Source organism: Protopterus annectens, chromosome 13.part0, assembly GCF_019279795.1.
Source record: "Protopterus annectens isolate FY-2018-M chromosome 13.part0, PAN1.0, whole genome shotgun sequence".
NCBI lineage: Eukaryota > Metazoa > Chordata > Ceratodontiformes > Protopteridae > Protopterus > Protopterus annectens.
Window position 1 is genome coordinate 322970576 of NC_056747.1, and position 15296 is coordinate 322985871.

The following is a 15296-nucleotide window of genomic DNA, read 5'->3' on the forward strand; positions in this document are numbered from 1 at the left end:
GTCCAAGCTCGCAGTATGCAGCACAAAGACTATGGGATTCAAACCTTGGTCCCTTGGTTTACAACTCGTTTATGTCTCAGAGTGGTACTCTTTCTTACAGGCAATGTTTATACTAATAGATAATAGTCAGTAGCCACATGGCTATAATGTCATTTTCTTGTTCCATTTGTGTAAAAAAAAAAAAAAAAAAAGGTTGGTTTAATGTAAACATGCACATTTTCATATACATCAATCAGATGGAAAAAAATGTCTTTCTGCTTCTTTTTTTCTTTCTTTTTTTTTTTTCAAATTGCTAAGGCTTATAGCGTTTGCTTGTCTAGAAAAAATGTCAAAGGGGGTGGTGTGTGTGAAGGTATCTATGTCTTGTTAAAAACCATCTCAGCAGTGCATTTCCTTTCTATGATTCTATGACACCTTCCTCTTTCTCATTTTGCTGGCTTTACTCACCAACTCCTTTTTACTGAAACTGTGTGTAGGTGGAATGACAGCCAGCAGGAGGCCCTGCCTGTCTTTTTTTTTTCCCTGCACCCCAAAATGAGATACTGTTACTGAAGTTTTCATGCATCTTCTGTATAGAATACCAGAACACAGAGATGCTGGATAGACAAAATGTGTATAATACTTAAATGCTTTTCTGTTTAGATTTCCTATGTTATGCATTCAGCGTTTCCTTTGATATAAAAAATGTATAGTTAACATAAAAATAGTCACAGTTCATTAGATGACACTTGTTGATTCAACTGTGTATGAATCTAGCATGACATTAATGCGATTTGCTGTTCAGCTAACAATGATATGGTAGGGATACTGTGACATAAAAACATGTTCATAAAAGAGAAAATAAAACTGTATGGTTAGTACCACTACTATCAAACACATAAGTAGTCCTTTATTTACTGACCTTATTAAATTAGGTCACCAGAAAATAATTTAATTCCTTTAGTAGTGACACAGTTTTGTACTCGGAATTCCTTGTATGACATGCAGATATTTTATTTTACTTGTATATTTAATGCATGTTAATTGAGGTAATGTACTCATTCTGACTGGATCCTTATCAGATATAGCATAGTCCCAAGTCAGAAATTATTGATAAAGAATATGAGGTTTGCAAGCAAGAAAGGTATGTCAAATACGCAGCTATAGACAATTATGGTCTGTTCTGTGTTTGAGAAATGGATTCAAGAATTTATTTTTCTTGGTGCCTCCCTGCTTGCTTAGCATTATATCTTCCTCCTGTCAGGTTCAAGCCCATTTCTTTCCCAGTGGTAGGGATTTCCTAGATCTACTAAGGTGGGAGCTGTCTGCAGGAGCCATTATGCAGGCAGACATTTGGGATGTTGTGTTCTTTGTTGCGTCCCAGCAATGACAACATTTTGTGTAAGTCCCTAACCATGTCCCTGAGTAGGGGAGGGAGACTATCTGCATCACCATAGAAAGAGTAAAATGCCTTCCCCCTTGAGCACACACTTCTATGCACTTACTAATTAGAGACACTACCAGGCAGGAGTTCCACTGCAATGCCTCCCCACCTTTGAGGAATTGTGGATGTGTATGTCCTGCTCTGCCACCCTCTCCCAAATGACTGGCATGTCAGTCCTCATGTGCCAGTGACATTACTCACCAAAAGTTGCTAATCAAACTCATTTTACTTCAGCTGTAGTTAAGGCTTTATCTTTCTATGCCACTAGTGCTAGTGTGAAATGGATTCAAGAAATTCCTATCGAGAGTGAAACTCAAGACATGACTTTTCTGCATCCATTTTGAGAACACAAGTGGTTATGACCGAAGAAACAGTCATAATCCTTTGTAACACCCAGGAACGTTGCTCCAGTGTATGGTGCAATGTGTCTAAAAACATTCAATGCTGTTGGTTGATTAGAAGTGCTTCAGCCCTGGCTGCTGTTTGTGTTGTTGTCCATGATTTTTTCTAGCTTTTAAATCTGTTTTTTGGCTTCTGATGCATTTTAGTGGTGACTTTCTTCTTTGTGGTCACACGAGGTTTGTTTAATTTAAGCAGAAAGATTTATTTATTTTTGACATTTGATTACCAGAAAAGTCCATCTGGGTAGAAGCCCATTTTTGGCAGAGGACCAGGGAGAAAAGCTACAAATTATTGCAAAACATTTTAAAAACAGTAATTTTACAATCTTGAAAAATAAAACAAAAACATCTGTAGTTTAAATAATTATAACAAATTAGACATAATATAAAAACATTGGTTAAGAATCAATACATGTTATATGATAATCATTTAGTATTTAGAGAAATTTTAGACAGTTTGTAGAAAAATTAAATGTGAGTTAGTCTAATACAGACAGGAATTGCAATATGAAGTAAGGGATAAAACAAGCTTATGGTATATTTAGAAAGAAAGTCAGGGAAGAGAATTTGATAGACATAAGGAAGTAAGTGAAGAAGGGAGAGTAAGGAGTTATAAGGAATGAAAAGGTACTTGTTCAGATTTAGGAATATAGTTTATCCTGGGGTTGAGCAAAAATAGAGCCATATTTTAGCTAGGAAGTCTTTCAGAGTTGTTTTGAAAGATGGGGGGGGGGGGGGGGGTACTGACCTGATGGATACAGATAAGGAGTTCCAGGCCTTAGCAACCTTGTATGAGTACACACAATGCCCAGCAGATTTGATTGGTTGGTATACAGACAGGAGATTTTGGTCACTGGATCGCAATGACTAACTGGGAACATAGTTGTGTAGAATGTTTTTTTAGTGCTGGGACAGGCAGATGGATACCGGATAATTTTATATTTGGTAAGAAGCTGTGCATATGTTAGTTGATGAGGCAATTCTAACTAATTTAGGCTTTTTAGTGCTATACAGTTATGGGTTCTAAAAGGGGTATTTTCTGCAAATTTAACAACTTTGTTATGGGATCATTCAAGTCTTACATTTTGTGAAGCCTGGAGGTTAGTGAGGATGGGAGCACCGTAAAGAAGTGTGGGGAGAGGATAACTACTGGCAAGTATAATTTTAGTTGCGTTGGTGAGAAAGTTTTTGGCTTTGTAAAGCATCCCGAGTTTTTGATGACTTTCTCTTATGGATCATAGGAAGTTACTAGGCTATTGGTCTTGAGGCCCTTATAAGCCTAGCCAAGAATTTAGCCCATGTATACACAAATCAGCACCTGATGTCCCTGTCCAGCAGAGACACGGTTGGAATCCCAGGGATGTATTTTCTATTTCCTATCCAGTTATCCAGAGTGTGCTTAATTGGGGGTAAAGAGGTACTCTGCTTGACGTGGAGAGGGAGTTTATTCCATGGATGGGGGAGTCTCTGGTACACAAATCTGTCCCGCCAGCAAGTCCTATTGATGTCACGACCAGGTTGAGGCTGCGTGCGTGGGTTACTCAAGTGGAGCTTGACTTGCGGATATGCAGCAGTCCCATCAAGGCGGTGTCCGAAATCGCCTTGTATGCCAGACAGAGATCACCTCTGAGGAGTCTGTATGAAACAGAGTAGAGGCATAGGGCTTTTAACCTGTGCAGTTTTGTATATGCAGGTCAAATGTAAGATTATCATCCACTATCACCCCTCATAGTTTGCTATGAGAAGTGACTTCAATGGTTGTATTATAAAGACAGAAAACTTTAAATTTTGTTTTTCATGAGAGATGGATTTAGGGGAAAAAAGTAGCAGTTTTGTCTTTTTTGGGTGAGCATCAGTTGTGAGTTACAAAGCCATGTTTCAGTGGCTGTCAAAGCTTCCTGAGTAATGTTTTGGAGGTGTACCATGTTGTCAGATGTGCAAATGAGAGTGGAACCATCTGTGTATTGTATTAGGGTGGCCTGTTGTGTGGCTGTATAGAGGATGTTGGTGAAAATGTTAGAGAGGAGGAGACCAAGGATAGAGCCTTGTGGTACACTGGTGGTGACTGGGAGATGAGAAGAGATCATGGAATGCCATTTTACTGACTGATACCTATTGGACAGGTAGCTTTTGAACCACAAAAGGGTAGATTGAGAGAGACCTAGCGAGTACATTTAAAGTAGAAGTTTGCTGTGACAAAACTGTGTCCGAAGGCTTTAGAAAAGTCTAGAAGTAAGGAAGAGACTAGTTTGCTGTTATCTCTAACTTTATTGACAGTATCAATATAGGTTAGAAGGGCAGTGCTAGTAGTATGGGAAGGACCAAAGCCATGTTGTATAGGGGATAGGAGTTCCTCCTCCAGGAGATAGTCAAGCAATTGTTTTTGAATGCATTTTTCAAGTATTTTGGTGAGGGGAAATAAGATTGCTATAGGTCTAAAGTTATTAATGTCTGCTGAATTTCCTCCTTTGTGCAGAGGGATAGTGTGTGACTCTTTCCAGAGACAGGGAAAGTGGGATTCTTGGGTTGACCTGTTTATAAAGATTGAGACAGGATAGGCAATGCTGTTGGCTGTTGTTTTTGGGTACTCGCTTGGAAGGTCATCAGCTGAAGAGCAGCATGGATTAGGTTTGTTTAATAGCAGTTTTATATAGGATGTGGGCATAGGTTTGAATGTGAAAGAGAATGTGGTGATATGTGGCTGTTAGACAGGGCTGGGATTAGATGTTGAGGAATCCTTGCCTAGAGATGCTATACTATCTATAAAATAAGAGTTGAACTGTACTGCAATTTCGAGTGGTGAGTTATCAAGAGAGGGATTTGGGTTGAATTTTTGGCCGGGATGTAAGATTCCTTTAATGGATGTCCAAAATTCTTTAGGGCTGTGTTTAGTATTATTCTGAAAGTTATTGCAGTATAGTTTTTGTCTTCATTTGTTTGCTTTTAGTACGATTGCGAAGCATTCTGAAGTTTTCAAGATATTGAGGTGTTTTATATTTTTTCCCCTTCTTTCTATACTTTTCTGTATCCTGCATTAGCATTCTTCTCTTTTTTGATAGCCAGATTGTATTATTTGTGTTTAGTGTCTTCCTTCTAGGAGGCATAAGGCTGCTTAGGATGTTTAGAAAAATTTTATTGCATTCATTTACAGCATTGTCTAAGGAGAGGATTTTTAGGAAGTTCTAGTTAATAGATGATAGTGTAGTATTGAACATTTCTGGGTTAAACTTGGAAAGGTTGTGTGTTATTTTATAAATACACTGTTTAACTGGATGTGTGAGATGTCTGGTCATATAGATTGGGAGATGATCACGGAAGCAGTCTGACATTGTACCCATGGCAGAGTATTTGCTAGGATCTGAGGCAAGGATTAAGTCTAAAAGGAAGTTTGATATCTTGCTATAATGTGTGGGGCTGTTGATTAGTTTTGTGAAACCATGTATGTTCATGCTAGATACAGAGGAGTTAGGGTTTATACCCAAACAATTGACATTCACATCACCTAGTTGTATTTTTTCTTGTGGAAATGTTATGGATATCCAATGCAGGATATCTTCCAGTTTAGCTGTATTGTCACCAGGAGGGATGTAAAGGACAGTAATACATATTTCATAGGGTCATAGGTTGGTACTAGGCTATCGGCCCTAGGGTCTATACAAGCCTAGCCATAACAATTCCCTGGCTATTTCTTCCCAGAATATTTACTTCCCTGGTCCCCTGTCTATCAGGGTGACTGACATGATCCCTGAGGTGAATTTCCTATCTCCCATCCAATCGTCAAGGTTCCTTTTGAAGAGGGCCAAATAGGCGCTCAGCTTGACATGTATGGGCAGTCTATTCCAGAGTATGGGGAGTCTCTGGGTCAGGAACCTATCCCTCCAGCATGTTTTGTTCATTGTGATGACCAGGTTTAGATCCCTAGAGCATGTGGCTCTGAGGGATTGGGATTTCTTTAAGTGTAGCATGTCCAACAGCACTGGGTTTGACATGGCCTTGTATGTTAAACAGAGATCACCGCTGAGTAGGCATAGCGACAGAGTATAGCTGGAGTTTTTGTAGATGGTTAGCATAGGGCATCTGCTTTAGGCCTGTGATTCTTTTAGTGTTGCAGATGTCTTGTGAGGTACATACCAAATGGGGTGTTATATTCTATAATGAGTCTAATGAGGGGCAGTGGGACAATGACCTCCTTTTTTCTGGATGAAAAGCCCTTAGTGATAAGGTGTGCCACATAGAAGGATTTCCTGACTGTTGTGGCTATGTTGTTATCGAAGGTGAGACCACTGTCCACCTGTATCCCTAAGTCCCTTGTCGCACTTTCGGTGTTTATTGTACTGCCACTTATGTGGTAATTCATGGGTACATGTTTTTTCCCAAAGGGGATAACTATACATTTCTTGGCATTGAGCTTGAGCCTATGGTTCTGGCACCAAGCATCTGTTTCTGTAAGGTCCTTTTGTAGAACATCCACATTATTTGGGGATTCAATAATGGCTCCCAGTTTGCAGTCATCTGTGTTAGCCGGAGTCCCTTAGTGCTGGCCTGTACTTCAAAGATTGTTGCTAATTGTTTATTTTCAGGAAAAGCAGTAAGAAGCTAAGCTGAATTGAATTTTGCTATTGGTTTGCTATAAGTGGAAATGTGGTTGGTATTGTGAAATATTAAAGAAATACCAGCACCTTTCCTCTTTATACTGTCATTATGGATGGTATTATAGCAAGGAGGTTTAACTTCAGAGTCATTTATGCTGGGTTAAGCCAAGTTTCATTTACAGTGAGAATATCAGGCTTCGGTTGGGTAATCCAGGCATGTCCAGCAGTTTTATTTCTTATGGTTCTAAAATGTATTTTGCAAAAACTAGATGACCAGCGTTGGGGACTGGCTGTTGTTGCGTTAGGAAAGTTTGTCAGAACATGTTGCTACACTGATAAGCACATTATAAAATCATCACTTACTAACCATTCATGGAATTAACCAGTACATCACAAACTCACATTACTTAGATATGTGTTAAACAGAAACATGCTCAATGTGCGCAAAGCTTATCCTGCTTGAATGAAATTGTTACAAATGCAACACACTACCAAATTCTTTTCACTGTTCTCCACAGTCTTGGAACAAATAGAAATGTAACATATGGCACATGTCTGCTATGTGAAGAAAGATAATGACTTTAAGAGGAGACAATGCTGAGTGAATAGTTAATAATACATTCTGCTACAGTGACCACTCCACTCTCAGGTCAAATTAAGCTCAGAGCAATCAGTTTATAGCTAGTACAAAGCAATTAATAAAGAAATGCCAAATTAGAACATTTTTGTCTGTCGTTTCATGAGGCTAAATAGCTGGCATATGCAGGATAGTATACTGGTCAAGATAAAGGAAACAGTGGCAAACTTAGAGGTCTTTAGTGTACAGCTATTTCACAGAGGCTTTCAATCACAGAGCAAGCATGTATTTAATTGATTAAGTTAATGCACAGTAAGGTTCTTCATAATAAATGTGCTTACATTATATAATGACAAAATTCTCAATAAACTTGTAAGAGTAGGGCCTTGTGGCAGAGCTCCTGCAGTACTGAGATCAGATGCAGTGACCGCAGGTTATTATTTATAAGTAGACAGTTGCTGCTGTGCAGTCCAGAGAACATTGAAGAGTGTAGCCCAAATTCACAATTGCTGCAAAGCTCTCTGCCTTGTTAAGTGAGTTGCACAAGATCACACAGTAGACAAATGAAGGGGGAAAGATTCAAACCCAGTACCCTTGGCACAGGAAGCCACTCATTAACAAGTCAGAGCTTTAGTCCACTGTGCTAACTGCTACATGTAAGAATATCACAGTACCAAACTTGTCACAGTAACAAACTTGCTATTAGGTAGGTTCTTACACATGATTCTGTGTATAACGGTTATTTTATCACAGGTTTTAGAGCATAACTAGAGTGCCATGAATTTCATTACCAAGGTATTATCAGCAAACAGTACATACATGATATTATTTTCATGTGTATTTACATGCGTTTCATAGGGTAAGACCAGGACAAACATGTCCAATACAGTAATAACAGAGAAATTAATATATGATGTATATGCATGCCTTTCAGAGGGTAACAGTACTTAAAAAATTCAGTAGGTCTCTATCTTCTTATCAGATGATAAAGATTACAAGACCTTATCTGCAGCTGAGATGAATGCACTGACTTTCTGATAGACTGCTTAAGGGTACATTAGAGCTTCATTTTTAGTGGGGAGTCAGGGGGTACTGGACTGCTCATGTCACTAAATAATTAAGCAACCCAGCTGTTAAAAACTCAAAGGACAATTTTGCACACAAAGTATAGACTATGTATTTTCACTGCCCATTGTATTTTTATGTGGCCTTATGTCACTCAGGTTTGTAGGAGCCAATGAATCCTGTGAGTTTTCTAAGAAATATCCCCATGTTAGCTGCTTTTGTCAATAACTTATCTGGTGCCTGAGTCCTTGAATGGACTCATAAGGGAAGAGTGAAATTTAGTTGAAACAAAACCCCTTTTTTCCAACTTAAAAATTCTGCATGTTTCAGTATCTTCTAAGAATGTTTTTATATTTTTATCTGACCGAAGTCTAAACATTATAGAAATTATGTATTTCTTGTTTGTTTATTTAAAGAGAAACAGATGACCATGCCAGATTTTTTTCTGAAAACGGCATGTAATTCTGAAAAAATTAGGCAAGCAATCCAAAATAAAGGGTATATATTCCACTCAGCTTGAAATTAGTTAGCTGAATGCATTGGACAGATCTGCTAATATTATATTTAAATAATACCAATAATATATATATATATATATATATATATATATATATATATATATATATATATATATATGTTATGGATTTTTACAAAAAGATATATATTCTGCTCAGCTGTGAATCATTTTGCTGAATGTATTGGATAGGTCTGCTGATACTGTATTTAAACAATACATATAATAAATTTTTATCGGATTTTTTTGACTTTGGTGCTATATATATATGTGTGTCCATGGGGAGTCTTATTTTAGTAATGTTCCATGTGATATTTATTCGTTTTCCAGCAACAATTGTTCAGAGTGTTTTGTGAGACTGGAACTCTGCCCAGCACTTTTCCAATAAATACTGCAATACAAATGATTATTGCTGTTATGTGGTTTTGCTGTAATATTCTATGTGTTATTATGCTTTTGTGTTTTGCATTCAGAATTTCATTTATCTGTCTCTTTATAGCCCAAGAAATGCCATACTCCCTGGTGGATTCTTTAATTTGAAATACCTAACTGTTTACCTGCAGAAGTATTCCTTCAATTCAAACATTTGGTTAAAAGGGTTGCAAAGCATGTTTGTTATGTTTATACTGAATGTGATATATCCCTTGTTTCATGTAGTCTTGATGAAAGTCTACCAACAGAACTCTGTGAATTTTTTTCATTTCACTAATTAATGGTTTTATACTAAAAACGACCAAAATAAGGTCACCCTGCTATCAGTCTAACATGGCTGTTCCCCCGGTAGGATGGATATAGTATAATCAGTCAGTGACCATTTCTGTGAATCCTGTTTGACTGCAAGTTAACCAGTCAAGTGCAACTTTTAGGTTTCACTGTTTTCTTTGGGTGTTTCACCCACCATATATCCTCACACAGCAGAGATGGGAAGACACTGTCATCCCTGCTTAATTGCAGCTAACTCTAAATTTACAAAACCTTGGGGGTATCTTATAATTTGTGGAGTCCAAATGTGCTTTTTGAATGAACTGACCTCAAATGAAGAGATTTTATTGAAAAAGCAGTTGACTAAATAGCTATATTCCAAAGCAGAAACCTTGATCAATAATGATTGGTGACATCTTGTAGTACTTCCATAAACCTACCTTCTGATTAGCTGGGAAGTTTAACTCAAATTGCACATGTCTTGAAATGCTTAATGGTGTTTCAGGAACTTCCGACTGGCTGGAGAAATTGGCTCAGGTTGCATGGCTTTTGGAATGTTTATGGATACATATGTACTTCTGACTGGCTGAAGAGCTGGCCTCAATTTGCATGGATCTTGCTCTATCTAAGACTGATGTTGGTACTTAGCAGTGACCGGAGAACTTAACTCAGGTCATGCTGGTTTGGGGCTGCATAAGGATGGCAGGCATAGGTAATATGCCATGCCATAGAGCCATTAGAATTACAATGGAGACAAGGTAACACTATACAGCAAGTTACTCTTATTGCTAATAAGTCCCTGTTAACTGGCATGATGCCAAAATAGCTGGCATGGTTTAGGAGTTGCTAACCTCCCTAATCCTAGTAAGCAAACAAGTGAGACTCCATGTAGTTAAAAAAGGGCTACACTTGAAAAAAAACTGTCAGCACATTCCCTGTCTTACTGAGTCTCTCGTAACAAGATAAGCACAATAGTATATTAGTTTTTATGCCTGTATTTAGGTAACAGGTGGGGATGCATCAAGGATCAGCTCTGAGCCCTTTCTTATTTGCAATGGTGATGGACAGGTTGACAGACGAGATCAGACAGGAGTCCCCGTGGACTATGATGTTTGCAGATGACATTGTGATCTGTAGTGAGAGTAGGGAACAGGTGGAGGAGACCCTGGAGAGATGGAGATATGCTCTAGAGAGAAGAGGAATGAAGGTCAGCAGGACTAAGACAGAATATATGTGTGTGAATGAGAGGGAGGATAGAGGAATGGTGAGGATGCAGGGAGTAGAGGTGGCGAAGGTGGGTGATTTTAAATACTTGGGGTCAATAGTTCAAAGTAACGGTGAGTGTGGAAGAGAGGTGAAGAAGAGAGTACAGGCAGGATGGAGTGGGTGGAGAAGAGTGTCAGGAGTGATTTGTGACAGACGAGTACCTGTAAGAGTGAAAGGGAAGGTCTACAAGAGAGTAGTGAGACCAGCTATGTTATATGGGTTGGAGACAGTGGCATTGACAAAAAGGCAGGAGTCTGAGCTGGATGTGGCAGAGTTAAAGATGTTAAGATTTGCACTGGGTGTGACGAGGGTGGACAGGATTAGGAGTAAGTATGTTAGAGGGTCAGCCCAGGTTGGAAGGTTTGGAGACAAAGCCAGAGAGGCAAGATTACGTTGGTTTGGGCATGTGCTGAGGAGGGATGCTGAGTATATTTGGAAAAAGATGCTAAGGATGAAGCTACCAGGTAACAAGAAAAGAAGACCTAAGATAAGGTTTATGGATGTGGTGAGAGAGGACATATAGGTGGTAGGTGTGACAGAGCAAGATGCAGAGGACAGGAAGAAATGGAAACAGGTGATCCGCTGTGGCGACCCCTAACGGGAACAGCCGAAAGAAGATGATGATTTAGGTAACAGTTGAATACAGGGATGATGTGATCCCTTTTATTAGACCAACATAAGTTTTACAGTTAATAGTAGAATAATTAAATTGTGGCAATAAAAGGGATCACATCACCTCTCTCTTCCAATGTTTTCTGTTAGACAGTCAGCACAGCCTCTCTTCTGCTGGTGCAAATGGATCACATGGTCTTGCCTCATTCACCAACTACTGCGTATCAGCACACTGTCTCCTTTATTTTTCTTAACAGTAAACCATTGCCTTTCATAATGTTAAGGGACTGCTAGCTGTCTGCACATTAACCTGGTTGTGACATTTACTGCCCTTTAGTACCAAGATATTTAACTAGTTCCAGGAAACTCTTGTTTCTTTTCCCAGTAGTCACTTGCCTTATGTCTCTCTGTTATTTAGCACTTTAGTTGCTTTATTTTGTGCCTTTTAACTCCCAGATACTGAGCAGCAGGTATAACCAAATCTGTTGCTGCTCTCAAAGAAATCCTGCTGGTTACTTTCCTTTCAATCTTTGCGTTCTCTCTGACATTTGTCTGTACTGCACAGAGGTAGCTAACCCTTTAACCACATATATATTTCCAATAAATCCTAGCTTAATTTTGAGTTAAGGTTGGTCAGCTGAAAGTAACTAAATCGAAAGCCTAGCTGTACTGTACAACTCATCCACCCCCTTTTTAGTGCAATTCTTCATTGAAGAAGCAAGAACCATCTGACTGCAGTGCTGTCTTTGTTAATGAATCTCAGATAATCTATATCATTTGGCTGGACTCTGTGCGGTTCATGATATGAAAATTGTTAAATTCTTGCACTTTTTGTCCCATCAAGGTTACACTCACATGTCAAGAGTTACCTGTTTCATGTCTCTTTCCTTTGTTTGAATATTAGCAGCTTCTCCATCAACTTTACCTTGACTTGCCTAATTGATGCAATAAAACTCAATTTCCCCTGGGCAGCCATTCAAGATTAATCAATGAATTGCTCAGATTTTGTAATGGAGCTCTATGAAGTGAGGATTAGCCTGCAATACAGATGCTAAATATAGATTTATGAGTGTACAGCCTGTAATAGATGAATTAAAATAGTTATTTCATGATCATATATAAACAGATTATTCTGCCATAAATAGTAACACTGTACTAAGATGTTACAGTCACAGTGATGGCACATGTAATTCACCACTGTGTATGATGACAGCAAATATTCAGGGTCCTGTCAGAGCTGTTAAATTACAAACAAAGTGTTAATAGAACTTGCAACCAGTGAAGTAAATATTTACTGTGCAGGTACCCTATCTGTTGAATCAAGAGGACAAGATTAGTCTGCTATGCTGACTTCCATGGGTGCTTCCCTTCTATGTGAGATACATGAAGAATGCCTCTGACAATACTCTTAACACATTCCCGGCAGCTGTATCTCAGGACAGATTGGGTCTTTGCTGACATGTTTCACTTAAGATCATTATCATCAAAGAATATTAAGATTTTTTTTTTAATTCTCAAAAGGATAAACACAGCTTTTTGCATTAGACAATGAAAAAACATCAACTGTGTGTCTGTCAAAAAAAAAATGGCACTTTCTGATTGCCTGTCCTTTGGATATTTCTACAGCATCAGAAAGTTCTAAAATGTATATGATCTAATATTAATATAGGAAAAGCTTATCCACCAATGTTCCTTAACTTCTACAATGTAAATATAGGCCTGAAAGCTTTGCAGTTAACCAATAAGTGGTTTAGTTTTTATATGGAAATAAACAGCGTAATGATTAACCTCCAGTGTGAACACTAAATATAGCTGCTTGATGTTTTATGATAAGGTACATAATGCTATTTTATGACAGCATGCAGAAAAAGATCTGTGCACTATAAATAATTGCACTGTAGTGCATGCTTACGTTTTTACTACTGGCAGGAAATCCTGCATACTGGATTTTTGTCACTGTCCATAACAGTATCAGTAGGCATTTCAAGGTCACTCCTGGGCAATAAGTAAAATAATAGAAATATGCTGACAGTGCTGAGACAATGAGGTATGACATTAAAACAAAAAACTATGTCATCCTTGGGTCCGTTGATCAAAACGATAGAAGGAAGTTCTGGCATTCCAATTACCCGGAGTTTTTTGGCTTTTATTCTAATGAAATCTGATGTGCAGTGAATGAGTGCTGAATTTGCATGACATATTAAACTGGATTTGATGTGGGTTACTGCAGCCCTTTACTTTAGTTGGGAATCGAGATGTACTTGATCACAACATGGGTAACAACAGCTCCTTTGTCAAAAACATGGAGCTTTAGATTATCTTAGTAGAAAAATTATAAAGTGTTGTTTTTACAGACATCTATCTTCTGGGCAATTGATGGATATCAGTAGGCTGTAAAACTATTTGAACCAGTATTAGTATAAGTCCGATATACTACATGATGTCTCATAAATTCTCTAACCTACGCTTTAATCTAAGAGCTAGTTAGGGTAGACATCAGTGTAGGGGGCCCAGCCATTCTGATGTTACTGGGGTTTAACTGGAAAATTGATGCACAAGCATTATCCTACTAAAGAGAATGACATAGCAGGTAATGTTTTATATCTTATGTTCAGAACCCAGGTTGCTCTATTCATTAAAACAGTAATTAAAGAAATGCAGAGATTTGCAGAAGTTCAGCTGTGTAATAACACCTAACATTTAGGAACCTCCAGGAAATTTCTGTATCCACTTGGACAGTTAAATACAGGAATTAGCTAACTAATGTAAAATGTGTTTTGTGGACTTTCATGCTACAACCTGTATAGATGCGCACTATTAATATGTTAGCTCTATTCTATAGTTACTTGTCATTGCTGCAAAGTTTTGTTATTAACATCTGTATTCTCAAGAGGTGCTGAAGCTCGCCTCCTCTAGAAATGTAAGTGAGAGCATGAGCAGGGTATACAGAACACTATGGAGAGTGATGTGAGCTATGGTCAGGGATGGACCCACTAGAATCAAGAGTGGAAATATGAGTGCCCATGAGAAGTGCCGCATAATAAATTCCAGAAGAAGTGATAGACTGGGACTCATTACTGCTGCATTGCATTGCGCTGTGCTCCACAGCTGTGGACAGGTTGAGAGGAGAAACTTCAAACTGTTGTTAACACCTGGAACTTGATTGAGAGAGGCATATGCTTGTCTGGGACTTGCTACTGTGATGTTTTTTTTCTGCTGGGAATGCTGTTACTGTTTCTCGTGAGAGAAGGAGTTGCTAACTTTTTATTGGCTTAATTTGGATGTGGTTGGCTATTGCCAGAAACTTTAAATGTATTAGCTGCCTCCAACTTTTGTGAGTGTATTTAAGGAGAAAAGTTGCACAACACTGTGTTTTATACTGCTGGACTGTATTTAATTGTGCTCTGTAGTGCTACAACGATTATGAAGAACTTCAATCAAGCCCAAGGGAACACCTGGGACCTGACTTAAAGAGCAAACTGTTTATCTGGGACTTGTTATTGTGGGTTTTCTGATGGAACTGTTGTGCTACTGCTTCTGACAAAAGGAAGAGCAGTTAGTAACACTTTCCAGGGTTATTTTGCAGTTGACCATTAGCAGCAACTTCATTTGATTTGGTCTGTATTTCTTAACCGATGTGGAGCACTAATCTCTGTGGACCTTTTTCAGTCTCAGCCCAAGAGCACTGTCTAGGAAAGTGAATTACTCAGAATCACACAGGCATTGGAGGATGAGGGAGTCAAACCGTGGACCACTGGACTAAAGAAAGCAGCTTGTTAAATGCTCCATAATGCTCTGCACCTACTGCTAGACTTACAGATTACATTTGATTGGCTGCCACCAGTGGAACTTTAAACTGATTAGCTGCTACCAGTTTTGGTGGAACTCTATGACTGAGAAGTTATGTCTCAGGGCTGCATTTGGCTGTGTTCCATAGTGCTCCATGGATTGAGAAGAGACATTTCTATCTAGCTGTTGAAACAGCTGAGACTTGACAAGCTGTGTTATGTACTGCAGCGTGATGCTACTGATTTATAAGCCAAGCCTCCTCCATGGTTAAAATCAATTCTTGATTACTGAAGTTACTTAATTAAAGTAAACACACTTCTATCATTACATACTTCAGAACATAATCAGACATCCG